Raw genomic sequence first — 14,695 nt, forward strand, 5'->3', positions numbered from 1 at the left:
GAAGGGACCTTAACTCACCGACTCCCACCCCTGCCATGGGCAGGGACAACTTCCACTGTCCCAGGCCGCTCCCAGCCCCATCCAGCCAGGCCTTGGACACTTGCAGGGATCCAGGGGCAGCCACAGCTGCTCTGGGCACCCTGTGCCAGGGCCTCACCACCCTCACAGGCAGGAATTTCTTCGTAACATCTAATTTCAAACACTTCTCTCTCAGTTTGAAGCCATTCTCCCTTTCCCTGTCACCCCAGGCCCTTGCAAATTGCCTCTCCCCATCTTTTTTGTCAGCCCCTTATGGTACTGGAAGGCCACAATTAAGTTACCCCAAAGCTTCCCCAGGCTGAACAAACCCAATTGTCCCAGCTTTTCCTTGTATGAAAGATGCTCCATGTGTGGAGGATCTGCCTGTCCTTACCTATGACAGAGGGATGGTACATGTATGCATCAGGAAAATTGACTTCGGGAAGGGCAAAAGCTTCTTGGAGTAAAGATCATTAAATCCTACCCAGAAGGTCAGCTCCTGTCCAGGGACACCAGCTAAGAGTTTACCCAGCTCTAATTTAGGTGGTATTACCGAAGTTAACCAGTTCTCATTTATGCTAAGCAAGTAAACTTATACAGGATGTTCTCTTTACACAGGAACACTTTTTGCACTATTTATTCAGCTCGTGTTTTATTTATCAGTACCTCAGCAATGCTGTTCCACTTTCTGTCCCAGAAGAATGTGTGGTCCTGGACAGTTCACTTCTCCCTGCAGCTTGTGTGTGTGTATTACTCATTTTCTGATTGCACATCATGAAATTGTGTGGTCTGATTTAGAGAAGAGCTGAACTTTACAGCTGCAATTTCACTCAATAGGAGCTGGGCCTAGAGAGATGTGTAATGTTAAAGGTGTTGGCAAATCAAGCCCCTGCACTTTAAATTGCTCCCCAAAATACTGAGAGTTGTTTATTTTCTTTACTTTTTCTCTCAATGAAGTTGGAACCTTTCTTTGTAGGCATGTTAGGAAGATAAGTTCAGTAAAGACTGGGATATTAGGGAGGAACGTGATAAAATCGTCCACGATTACAGAGTGCAATGTGTTTACAGTTGGTACAATTACAACTGAGTAAATATGAGGTAGATAGTGAGTACCTTGCATCCTGTGTTGTGAATGAGGTGAGGAAATATCTTTATCCCAGTACTTCCTAGCTTTAAAAGCAGGGTGTGCAATCTCAGAACTTACTTAGAACTTACTTCCTTTCTCTCATCAGCAGTGGTGGTGATGAGTATTCAATGTGAGAACAATAATTTTCCAGTAACAAACACTTCTTAGAGTTATTTTCATGAGGACCAGCAGGGTGCAGTTAGTTACTTAAAGCTTATTGATGAAACATGACAGTGAAGTACTGCAAGTAAACATCTAACACATCTTTCAGAGCATACTGAGCAATTTTAAGAGCAGAGTAAGGCAGGAGACACTGATGAGCAAATCTGCAGTTTCCATTATATGGGAAAATTACCACGTGAATTTTGTGCTCACTTGAATTGGAAGTCATGCATTGCAGCACTGTGTTAGCACTTCTTTTGGCCAGAGGAGGGTGAGCTGGGAGGCAGCCAGTGCAGTGTGTGCTCGGAGACCCTGACTCGGGGGTAGGAGTCACTAAAACATCAGGGGCTGACTTAGCAGCGGTGCTGCACTGTTCTGCTTTCCCCTTCCATGCTGCTGTGAGATCCATAGGAGCCAGCACATCCCTCCTCCCAGAAAAAACACCTCCTCTCAGGGTTACCTGGTGTGCTGCAGACTGGGAACGTGATACACGCACCAGGAATGTGAGGTGATTTTACAGACATCTCAATGTACACCGGAGTAAGTCTGATAAAGAACACAAATGGAAATGTCTTGGTCACAAAGAATGCGATTACAGAGCGATAAGAGGGAGTGCTTTAACGAGCTGCTTAAGGAGGGAGATAGGCAAACAATAAATGGTTGTTCCCTAAGAAGCTGAGCCTTGTGTGGAAGAATTTCAAGGGATTTCAGAGGCAATCAAAATACATGCAATAAATAACAAAACAACAGGTGCTGACCATGTTTCTACTGGAACATGAAACTAAAAGGGAGAGAATTACTGGAAGATTTTACAAACTCACTTGGCTGGTCTGAAGGTCTGAAAACACTGCCAATGAACCAAAGAAACATGTACTCTGATCAAATATTTTAAATCTATCTATTTCTGAGGGAAATATATTTTTCATAAAGCTAAAATGTGTATAAAAATGTGTATCAATACATTATTAGGTGATCTATTGGCAGTGAAATACTTTTAAATCCTTGTTCAAGAAAAAGAAGTATTTGAATGGCACAGTGAAAAAGGACCATCTGGACAATAAACAATTTTCAGGCATTTCATATTTTTAAATGTCTAAATAATTTAAAATAGTTTAAATACTCATCTTCAAAACAAAAGAGCCCCAAGAGAACCCAAACCTAAACAACAAAACCAACTCTGAATAAAAGCAACTTAGAAGGTGAAACTTCAGCAAAATGCTAAGGCAACAAGGTATGGAGGGTTATTTTAAAGTGCACTAGGTGAGGCTGACTCAAACCAGCTCTAATCCTAACCCCTGCAGGTATGTCTGTACTTGTGTGTTAACAGTGCAGGCCACTCTGGGAAGCTTCGGCAGCTTAATGCATTAGGTACAATTTACTTGTAAGAGCAGTTTCATTAAGCTGAAAGAATCAGGGGTCACCCAGCAGAATGATGAAAAACACTCTCCATTATCACACTCCTGAACCTCTCAAATAAAATAATATTTGATTTAAAGGCTGAAGAATGACTGACAAGCACTATAATACATTTAATGAAATGCCTGTTCCTGTAGGGATGCAGCTCTGGTTGGGAAGAGAATGTGGAGCGGCCTACACCATGCTGAGGAGGAGATGAAAAGGGCAGGTCAATAGACTTGACAAAGAAGGTGGTCTGGGAATAGTAACTTTAGAGCAGAATAACAGTGATGGGCCTCTTTTTTTGACTGATGGTGTATATGTTTACACTGCAGAACAGAACAGCATCCTGCAAAAATCACTGGGAAAGATGGTCAGCTTCCTTCCTCCCTGGCAGGCTGCTGCTCCCCTTGTCCATCTTACCCATCACTGAGCTTCAAGTACATGTATTTCCCAACTGAACAACTCAAGGGCTGTCATTGCTAGGCTTTTTTTTTTGCTTAATTCACTTCCTGGTTCCACCCCCAAAGCTGCAAATCCCTGTAAAGTATCTCCACCAAAGGAACTTCAGTCAAAGAAGTATGTAAAGCATCCAATATATTAAAAAGTACCTAAACCCCAACAACAGAGGAGCAGCACTTCAGCTGGTGTCCCTTAGCGCCAGCAAAAGATTCAGGGAATCCCGGAATGGTTTGGGCTGGGTGGGACCTTCAAGCCCATCCCATCCCACCCCACCATGGGCTGGGACACCTTCCAGTACCCCAGGCTGCCCCAAGCCCCATCCAGCCTGGCGTCGATCCTGCCCCCAGCTGCACGTGGAGCAGTTCGGGGTCAGGTGTGTGCTCAGCTGCTCCTGCTGCCTGCAGAAATTGAGCTGTAAGAGGAGGCATTACACTGCATTACCTCACAATTGGTATTGGAGACTTACAAAGTACAGGAAGAGTCCTTTCCCAGTCATTTCTTTATCACTTTCTCCACCAGTAATCACATTCAATTTACTGTATTAGACTTTTGCATCTTCATACAACGATGGAAGGCTTTATGAGAACATCCTCTCAGCCTTACTACTGCTTTATACAGGGGTAAGGGTGGACTGACAGCAATATAAAACTGAACATTTTGGTTATCCTGCCAGGATTTTCCTTCCTTCCAAGGTGTTAGGCCAAAGGAAGACGTAAATTCAAAAAATGTCCAAAATTAAGGGAGGCAGTTACTGGTGTCAAGGAAGGAATATTCAAAATTGATCGAGGTTGACTTAGTTCAGATTATTGAGACAAGAGCACTTGTGTTTTTAGAAAATGGGTAAAATGAGAGGAAAGCCTGCTTTCTTTGCACAGCCTCATCTGCCAGGGATGATGCTGGGAGTTTTCCAATGTGTACCAGGTTGCAACCGAGTCCTCACAGAGAAATGCAGCTCTTTAGATCCCTGTTCCTGTTGCATAAATCCATTCGATATGCAAGACTTTCCCAGATGGGATAAAACCGACCTCACTAATTTATGCAGGATGAGTCTGATAACATTGAGATTATGAAATAGCAGCATCAGATAAAAATAAACAGTTTTCACTTCAGAGTTTATCTACCTTTCTAATGTAAATTTATGGTTATTAAAGGAGGTTATTTATAGGTGTCTTTTGAAACTGTTACATAACAGTGCTTCTGCCCTGTGCCTTTGTACACAGATAGAAATCACATTAATGAGCTATTCACCCAACAACTCAATGAATGCAGGAGTGAGGAGAATTCACAAGATGAGACAAGTAACAAACAAAAATCCCAACCTTTGTTTCTGCTTTAAATACATCAGGGAAATTTAGCAGAACACAGAAGTCTTAAAACTGGAAAACAATGAATACAATTTATGAGCAGGCATGTGAATATGTTTAATGACTTAGTTAACAGTACAAACAAAAGTGAATTTAATCTTTTCAAGGTTACTTGGTTGCAAATTATGCTATGTACACCTCACAAATCTTAAGTAGGCAGTCCAGTACAATAATTCTAAATATTTTTTAAACATTAACACTCTTCTTGGTTTGCTGTTTTTTATGCATTAAACACCAACATGGGACAACATGTAAAATCCCATCATCTTTTCTATTTTTCCCATTCTCTTCATGTAGAAGTCTTTTGATCTTATTTATCTCAGCACTGGCAGTGACCTAGAGAGTTCTGTGCCCAAAGAACAAGGATCTCAGACTTCTCCATCTACAGAGGCACTAGAAAGTGTGCATTTAAATGGTAAAATTGCATTTCTTCACTAAAAATATTTATTTTTCATTCTAATATATACATACATACTAAAAATTCAACTCCTCCTGCCAACCTCGAAGAAACCTAAATTATTACATGCACAGTGAGTCATTCAAAGGAGGCATCACTTCCTGCAGTAGAATGTTAGTGGAAAAGCAGGAGGTGCTGTAATACACCACAGAATACAACAGATTGTGTGCACACTGCAACCAGGTGCCCGGATTTCTAGTTTGTCTCCTAAAATCCTTTCAGGGTCACTTTTCCAGGTAAGCCACCTACCAATCAAGTTACTGTGAGGAATGGACTATTCAACACTGAAAAACTGCATTAATTTATGGAGCAAAAAAGTTGTCTTCGGTATGAATTTCCAACTGCAGATTTGTAGCAAATATAAAGGTTAAATACAATGTCCCTGAGACAAATTAATTGCAGATAATGAGGGACAGGACAGTGATTTTAAAGGTCAGGCATTTTGTAAGGTCTTCTAACCTGAGTAAAAGAATCTGCTTTGATAGAACTTACTGAAAAATTTAGTAAAACATGACAGATTTCCCAAAGAACATTATGGTTTCCCATGGAAAAGCCTATTAATTTAGTAATACAGGTTTAGTTCAATACATTTTAAATTAAATGCATTATTACATTTGCACACTTTCTATGAAGTAGCACACTTTTTGTGCTAAGAAAATTTGGTCCTCAAAATGCTCATGAGGTTCACTTCAAAAGCATGTGAATATTCATTATTTTTTTGGTATTCTACCTCTTCTTTGGGACAAAGTTCAAACAAGATTATTTGTACTTGGAAGACACTAACTAGAATTTTTAAAGCTGCTGTAAACATTACTCACTTTTTAGATGCTGAAGTATTGTAGTTCCAGGAATAACTTTAGATTTTCTGTGGAAGTTTATAACACATGTAAGTTTTAATATATTAGTTTTTGTAACAGTGGCAGAACACTAAAAAACTGCCCTTTTTATGTGGCCTGGTCATGTTTGTTCCAAATATATTTTTTGCTTTCAGAAATATCCACTATAGATACTGTACCAAAGTGTCGGAAAAATGCCGGAATTTTTCTGATATCCAGAAAAATCTAAATGACTTTGACAAGGCAGCATGTCCTGCCAGCATGATTAAAGCTACAGTAGTCATCAGTTTGGTTCATCTTGTTCATCTTTAACTTCAGGCTTGATTAGCTATAAATGCTTACCTTGTCCCCTCTGGATCAAATACCTAAACAAGCTTTGATGTTCCAAGGATATTCCAGCCAAGGCACTTTTAGCAGTTTCACAGGGGGAAAATGTAGTTCAATGATTCCATAAACAGCAAAGGAAACAGGAATACAAAGACAGTTCCCCCCCACCACTTTTAAATTAGATTTGGTTTTTCCTCACATAGCCTGTTTTTTTCCCCAAGACCCATAATTAAATCAGTGAAAATCACAAGTACTTGCACTTGCAAAGTTTTGGGAGGGGCTTTGGTTTGGTTTTTTTTTCAGCTTAGGAGTAAATCACAAGTCATCCTGATTTTCCCTCTGTCAACACTGTTCTCATGCAAGGAGTTTTAATTCATTAGGCTGTCAGTTTTCAATTCAGCAGGAGGTTAATATTAGTATGTCCCAAGGAGCTGGACTGTAGTTAGCAGTTAATATGTTCATTCTTTATCCAGAAAGGCAGAAATGAGGTGTAGGACAGAAAAATAAGGTCAGCAGGATTTGCAGATAACAAAATTATTTATCTTCCTAAGAGAAGGCTGTGATGAACTTCATGGGAACAAAACTAGGCAAATTTGCAGCATAATAGTTGGTGAAACTCAGACACTGACAAATGCAGGGGAGAGCACGGGAGATTGGCAAATCTGAACTGCCTGTACCCAGGGCCCTGTTCTAACTCTCACTAACTGCTAAGGGAAAAGAACACCCAGCACAATTATAGACTCTTCTCAATGCCCAGCAGCACTCAAAAGCTAAACAAGGTGGTGGAATACAAAAAGAAATAGCCTAGAAAAGACCGAAAATACATTGGGAAAACATTTGTTCCTGTTTTCCCCTGAACTTCACAATAAGCTGGGGTCATTCCCGCTGACCTGGGATCTACCATGGGAGAGGGCCATGTCTCTCTTCCTAAATCCAGTCAGATGTATTCTGTTACTAAGGCAGGAAGCCCATTGTCAGAACTCACGCTGGCTTGTGTGGAACCTGTGAAGGTTATTTGCCTCCCTTTGCTTTCCATTCTGGAGATCAGTGCAGGCAGGGAAATTGGGGTGACTGTTCTCACCCAGAGACGAGCTGCTCCCCCCAAGGTGTCATCACACTGCTTTTACTCCCGTGTGATCTCCCTGAGCACACTGACATCCATCTGTGTGGCTGCACAGCAGATGCAAGAGCGTCTGCCCCGAGAAGATGGATAGCCCAGATGAGCACCAGACACTTGTAGTGCCCGTTGCTGAGGTTAAACCAACAGGAGGAAGAAGGAGAGGCTCTCTGTACGGGGTTCCAGTGGCTGTTCATTGACAGGTGCATTTAAGGGGTCCAGGGACAGCATGACACAGGATTTTAACCACCCTGGAGTAGGATGGGTGTAACAATCTGAAGACCAAGGTAGTGAAAGGATGAGGGGAGGTACAAAGGCGGGATCAGGGGAGAACAACCAATGAGGGAACGAGGGAGGAGTGACAACAATGTGGACCAATGGGGTGATAGGGAACAGTGAACTTTCCAGAATTGGGATAGGGATTGAGAGTGATATCACAAGTGCTATTAACATAAAATCCAGAGAAATGTGGGGAAAAGCTCCAAGGTGTGCCCGTAAACTCAACCATGCTATCTTCCCAAGGCATCTCAGCCTCTCCTTCATCCATGTGGGATACTACCCATCTGCCTTTCTATTTCTCTCACCAGCCAACAGCTTGGCCCCACCAGGTTTTATGTTATTGAGAAATGTTTCCTCTTGGGATCCTGGGAACATATTTGTGTTCTTCTTTCTCCCCCACTGGCCTTCTTCGTTGGTTGTGGGTCCTTTTGAGTAAGTTGTCACTCTCAGATAAGTTTTCTGCATAGCACTGCTAAGGAGGTGATGAAGAGACAGGAGGATCCCCTTAGAAGGTCATGAGCATCTCCCACGCTGAGACTGGAACCAGGCTCAGTTACACTGGAAGCACAGGAATCCTACGAGACTAAAGATTTTTGTCAGATGAACTCTGCTCCAGCAGAAAACTGCAATTTAAACTTTTCCTCCAGTGGAAGTGCCAAACAGTTCTTTACAGTTCTGGTAGTGACCCAGACCCAAAACAGCAGAAGAGTGTTTGTCAACAGATTTTCATGCCATCTGTAATTTTTTTTCCTCATTTCAGTTTACTTTTAGTGTAGAATGTTAATTTTTTTCTCATGTTAGAGGTTTGTGAAAAGTTATGTGATACAGGAAAAAAAATTAAAAGATTCTCCATACAGCCCAATATTGGCTAATTTTACAATCACTGAGTTCTACTTAAAATTTGTAAATCTTTTAAGCACCTCAGACTGTAAGAGCCCCCAAAGTGCCATTCTGACTTATGTAACTACATATCTGATATAATTCTTAGAAAGAGGAAAAAAGTTTTAAAGCAACTCTGCACCATGCAGTTTTTCTCTGTGAATTATTCTCCCCATACTTGTATGTAATAGTGTAAATTAATTACAAGGATGCCAATTTTAGCTCTGTGTTTATCAAATGAAATTACAAAGAGATTCCCAGGAGTACACAGGAGTACTGTATGAAAGCTTACATTTTTAGAAATATTTAAGTTGATGAGAAATTAATTTTTCCATATTAGTTCCCATTTCACAAACAGAATCTTCTTTGTTCCCAACTAGCTGCTATAACAGCTTTGAGTCTTTAGTTATTACTAATTATTGACTAAAGATTTGTTATTATTTGAAAATTGCAGCCTTTTGGCTCTAACTAATGAATAGGATGGGGCGAAGAAAAAAGGTACTGAATTATTCACTAGCATTTGGTTTAATTACAATCAAGTGACCCTTTGTAAATTGGAAAGCACTTGGTGAAAAGCAGAAGACAAATGAGATTTTTTTGTGTAAATAATGAATAGCCCTGTTTTTAAAATTTAAACACCAAATTAAAAACCAAACAAACAAGGAAACAAACAAGAAAAAACCTCACCCTACACTCTCCATTCTAGAGCTTTGCAATAAGATGGAGTAATTGTTTGTGAGCTGAGAACACATTCTGTTTGACCTTTCTGGAGTTCTCTTTCAGATTTGATGTTGCACCTGCTTGGCTTTAGGGACTGTAATTCTATTCCACTAAAAAAATTATGCTGAAAACTCCATAAAGGGTTTTTCTTTCCAGCTTATGTCTGATTTTCTTCATGCAGTGAACAAAACAGATGAGTTATACTGCAGGACTGTGGGCAAGAACAATATTTGCAAGAAAACGTATTTGCTTCAGAATTCAAATGTGAAGTAGTATCTCAGTCACTCAACTATGCTCTTTTTAAAATCCTAGATCTTCTTATAAAGGACATGTTTTAATTAAAAACTAATTTGGTGGAGCATAAGATACTCCTTCAGTGCAACGAGCAGCTGTAAGGATCTAAAAATTTTATTAACTTTCTAAATTCTTTTCAAAATGCATCTTTCCAATTACAGGTGCTCTGCTCCCCAGCACATTTATGCATGTCCTTATCCTTGGACACTGCATGCTCTCCAAATCCTCATAGTTAAATTTGATCTTTTGCTGTAAATTCATCCAGATTTGTAAGATGAGTGTATCTGAAGTAGATGCATGGCCTGGAGTTCACATCAGCCTGCCTAAGCTTGCATTTTAAACAGTAAAGGCTTGGCATTTTGGAAATACTGTTCTGAATGAATCCTGCCTTTGGAGAGGTCAAATCAGTGTGTGTGATGCCAGGGCCAAACAGTCCCTATCCCTGCATCCCTGCATCACTGGCAGCAGCTCTGCCCAGGCACTCCAGGAAGAGGCAAAGAGCAAGGACAGTGAAACCCAAAGAGTATTGCACTGCCAGGAGACTGCATCAATCCCTGTCAATGTTACCTGCACCTGCTTTCAAACCCAGCCAGGGTAACTCCCAATCCTCTATTTCTGGAGTGAGTTTGTTCCTAATGATCTGTAACTTCAGGTATCTGTTAGTTCATCTCAAATCCAAAGCATGCAGGGAAGTTTCGTGCAACTCTCTGGAGGATGCTGGCATCACACCAAATGAATGGAGCGTTTACAGTGGAATAAAAGTAATCTGTGATGACTGATGTCGTGCCTCTGGCCTTCAGCTGAAACACACTTGAAACTGTGAAGAAGGTGCCTCCCCAAAGGCTTGGTTGTCTTGGCAATTTAAACAAATTAAGCATACTGCAAGTGTTCAGATGGGATTATGTGAAGGTGGCTTCCAATTTGGGTAAATTTGGCACTGTGAAGAGGGAAATATGGATTTTATCTCCTTATAAATCTGTTCAGAACAAAAAACCCAGAACGCTATTTAAGCTGTTTATTTTTCCAAATGCTACTGTTCAGTCGTGCAGATATTCAAATAAAGCAATAACAGCTTGACAGAAGATAGGCTGCTAGAAAACACAGTTTGTCTTCTCCTCATTATTCAAGAGTGTGCCCTGAAACATTATCTACTGCATGTAATTCAAACCATGGTCTGTTGAAGAATAATTAACTTCTTTTTCTGTCACATCCACCCATCCAAGATTCCCCACTGGTGAACAGATCTCAACATTTCTGCATGCAAGAAAAGTTTTAGTGTGACGGCGGACAAAAGACTGACGCTGGGAGATGGTGGCAAGAATCAGCAGTTTATTATCCCTCAGTACAACTTTTTATACTTTTTTGCTCTATCACACACATAACACATGCTCTTTTTTGCATTGAAATTGGCTAATAAACTACGTGCACATGCGTTCTACTCTTTTGTAATTGGTCATAAATTTCTCTGTTTCTTGGTGTAAATTGTCACAGTGCGCTGCTCAGGTCAAGGTGACCCGGCTTGGCGACAACAGGGGCGCAACAGACGCCCTTGCAAGGTCCGCAGATCCCAGCTATTAATGATGGTCCGGCATGGGAATGAAGAAACAGCAACGCGGGTCTTGGGGTGAAACTGGCGTAGTTTTATTTGGTAGCAGCCTCCATAGATCCACAATTCCAAGACACCCAAGACCCAGACTCGAGGGTTACAGAGATTTTTTATGACATGTCTTGGAAAGACGGGTTTAGGGCAACAAACCAGTAGGGGTATGGTTGGGGAGGGGCCTGAGGTGGGGTATTTTATGCTTGAACCAATGGAGGGACACCAGGGAGGGGAATAACTTGAGTAAGCCAATAGGGCTCTAAGGGATACAAAATTGACAGGGAAATTTCTGGAAGAGAGGACAGGTTTGGGGAACAATTGACATCTAATGGGAGGAGGAGCAAGGAAGGTTCTGGGGAAAAGGGTAGGGATAGGGGGGATTGACAACTGGGAAAGGGATGAGTTTGAAGCTTGGCAAGGAGTGGCTGGGTAACAAACAGGAGGACTGACACTTAACAGAACTGAATAACAATGAGGGTGCAAGCCTAATTTTAGAACATTGGATACAAAATGGTGAACCTGCACCACTCCAAAAGGTAGGGAGAGGACAATATAAAGGGATTATAAAATCACAAATAAACAGTGAGCTTGTTAATAAAACCTAGAGAAACACATTGCAACATCAAATGTCAACAGACATTGGCATTCCATGCTTCTTCTCCCTCAAAGCTGTTTACTTGTCTTATTCAAGGACACAGCTGTAACTCATCAAGGCTGAGGCTGCCTGTAGCCCTATTCTCCATTCCTATTCTCCTACAATTCCACTTTTTTGCTGTTCAACCACAAATGCCGTGTTTCCCATTTTCTGCAGGGTCCTTTGCAGTCAAGACAACAAACATGGTACAAGTATCTCCTGTGTAGTTTCCATTAATTCTTGAATGCGTTTGTGACTTGATTTTGATTAATCTTTTAAATTCATACAGCACATACCATCAAATTTTTCATACACATGCCCATGGGATAATAACAAAAATCAATAGCTGCGTAGTTTCGTGAGGCAGCATGGCAAATGCTACCTACATTAGTGGCCAGTGCAGAAACAAGCTAGCAGCTATGTGTTCTGTTACGTTCCATAAATGTATGTCATGGTGACAATCTACTGATGGTGTGTCCAGTGCTCTGTGCAATCTGTGGTGTGCAGTGTGGTTTACAATGAGTGGTGTATTGTGCGTCACCACACCTAACCAATGGTGCAAGGCCCCTCTACTGTTCTGCTGGGGATTCCTGGCCATGCTCAGTCTCTACAAAGCAAAATCAGATTTTTATGCAGTGTTCTGGATTTTGCCAAGCCATATGCTGGCTTGCTTTGATTTCTACCTAACTGCTGACACCTAGCAGTGTGATTTTGATAAATCAAAGTATTACACCCAGCAGGTGTAATATTTCAGATTAGTGTAATATTTCAGTTTCTGGCGCCACTTTGTTTGGTTTAGTGCAGTGGGGTCACCCAAACATTCTCACTATTCCAGGAAGCCAGGTGAGCCATGGCAAGGTCTGGGCTCCAAGGGGTGTTATCCAACACAGGCCAAACACAATGAGCAGGCACTCACCAAACTCCTGGCATTTGTGGAGACACAAGAATATCCATATCCCCAGGTAACAAGATCCCAAGGGCCCTCCCAGGCTCATGTTTACAAATTGCAAACCCAGACTGGAGTAGGGCCAGGGGTACCATCACTTGATGGTTGTAATAACAAAAAATGCATTAGAATAACAGGTATTATGCATGAGGGAGGAATAGTAAGATGGGTCAGTGTAAACACAGCTTTCCAAACTCTTGCCTGCAGAGTTTCACCCTGGGTAGTTATAGTTATAGGAGTAATGATGTTAATACTACTAAATGCACCAGTGGACAATGGAGCCTGTGCTGATTTTAGAACTCGGTAAGGAGGAAAAGTAATGCTATTCAAGCCATCCCCTTTCAACAGTGGAGGAAAAAATACTAAGATTATGCACTCCCTGCTCTGCCTGCAGCCTCTGGCAACCAAACTGCTGTTGGTGCTCAGGGAAGGCACGACTTTCCCCCTCACCCCCTCCATCAGCTAACAGTGAAAACATGAGGGAATGTACAGTTCTAACCTCTAGTTCTAACTAATGGTCCCATTTTCCTCAGCACTCTGCCTGCTGCCACCAGTGAGCATCCTCCTGGTAACTGTGACTCAGGTACAGGAACCAGGAGAGAAATCTGAGCCACTTGACCAAAAAGCATGAGATGGGCAGAGACTGTCCTTCCATAGCTCTGCCTCAGAGACTCACAGCAGGCCTCGGGCTGACTTTAATGATTAGAGAGAGAGATTTCAGCAATGGCAGCAGCATGCTCAAATTCTAAATAGTACTAGGTTTCTGAGTTTTTTTCCTCACAGTGCCTTTTTGAGAGGTGACATCTCCTGCCCCCTCAAGGATCAATTCCCTCCCTCAACAGAAATAACACAACTTGCCCAGAATTTCAAACATTTTCATTTAAAGATGGAATTTCCTTTTCATCCTTAACCCTCATGGACACCAATTGCTGATCACACCTGAGCCTTTGAAATGACTCCTCATTCCTGTTTGCCACACTCCAAGTCTGATAGATTAAAAAACCTCGAAAGTACATAGTAGGATATTTCTGGGTTTCCCCGTCCTGTACTAGATCATTTTAGCAAGAAATGAGAAGTAAGAAGGAGGTGAGGAAAGCTCTGTACAGCCCCCTCTACTAGGCCCTGGCCGAGGTGCTGTCCCGGGCCGCCTCCCCTCAGCGGCTCTGTGGCGCTGCCCCGACCGGCGGCGATTTACAACACAAAATTGTTTATGACAGAACACACACTTGTGCCGAAGCACATCAGAGATAAAGGCTGGACTTTGTTAGAAACTGCAGCGGTGATTGTTCCACGAAGTGAGGCGGAGCAGCTCAGCTCTGAGGGAAGAGCTCCGCGCCCGCCCCGCGCCTCCCGAACAGCGGCCGTGCCGAGTCAGCGCCTCGTGGCTGGGGTCGCTTCCAGCTGCTGAGGGAAAAACTTCTTGTGAGGGCGTTCTCTGTTCTTTGCAGCTCCGACGGAGAAGCCTCTGCCCTGAGCAGATCTCGCGGTGTCCAACACGGGCACTTCCAGGAAAATGGAATCCGCCGTGGAGCCCTCCGGGCCGGGGGCTCAGGGACAGCAAAACCCTGGCTTGTGTGGACAGCCCAGGTCGTTGGCTCAGTGATTTCACTACTCATTGCTTGGGTTTGCTTTTTTTATTTTTTAAAACAAAAACCTCTCGTCCCTGTACCAGCACGAGGTATTGAAACTGCTGTTGTTGGCGCACACCAAATCTCCTGCTGGAGAGGAAAGGATCGGGACTTGGGCCTGAGCTGGCACTGTTTAGTTACATGAAAAACTCAGACATTTCAACTGACATAACACCTGGACTTCGGAACAGACACATTCCCAGCAGCCCTTCTCCTTCTCAGGGGAGAAAACAGTCAGGAACAAGCAGTAAGTGACCATGGGGAAAATTCAACATTGAATGCAAAATCCCCAAATCTCTCTTAATCAATTTAGAAAAATAAATGACCTTTACATTGGCAGAAACATGCTCAGAAAAATTAATATCCCCATTGGGACCCCTGCTCCCATGAGCCCATGAACTGAATGAGCCCCAATGAGGAACATTATACAAAAAAGAGTAAAGGCTCAAAG

This window comes from Passer domesticus, chromosome 9 (assembly GCF_036417665.1).
Source record: "Passer domesticus isolate bPasDom1 chromosome 9, bPasDom1.hap1, whole genome shotgun sequence".
Classification (NCBI taxonomy): Eukaryota; Metazoa; Chordata; class Aves; order Passeriformes; family Passeridae; genus Passer; species Passer domesticus.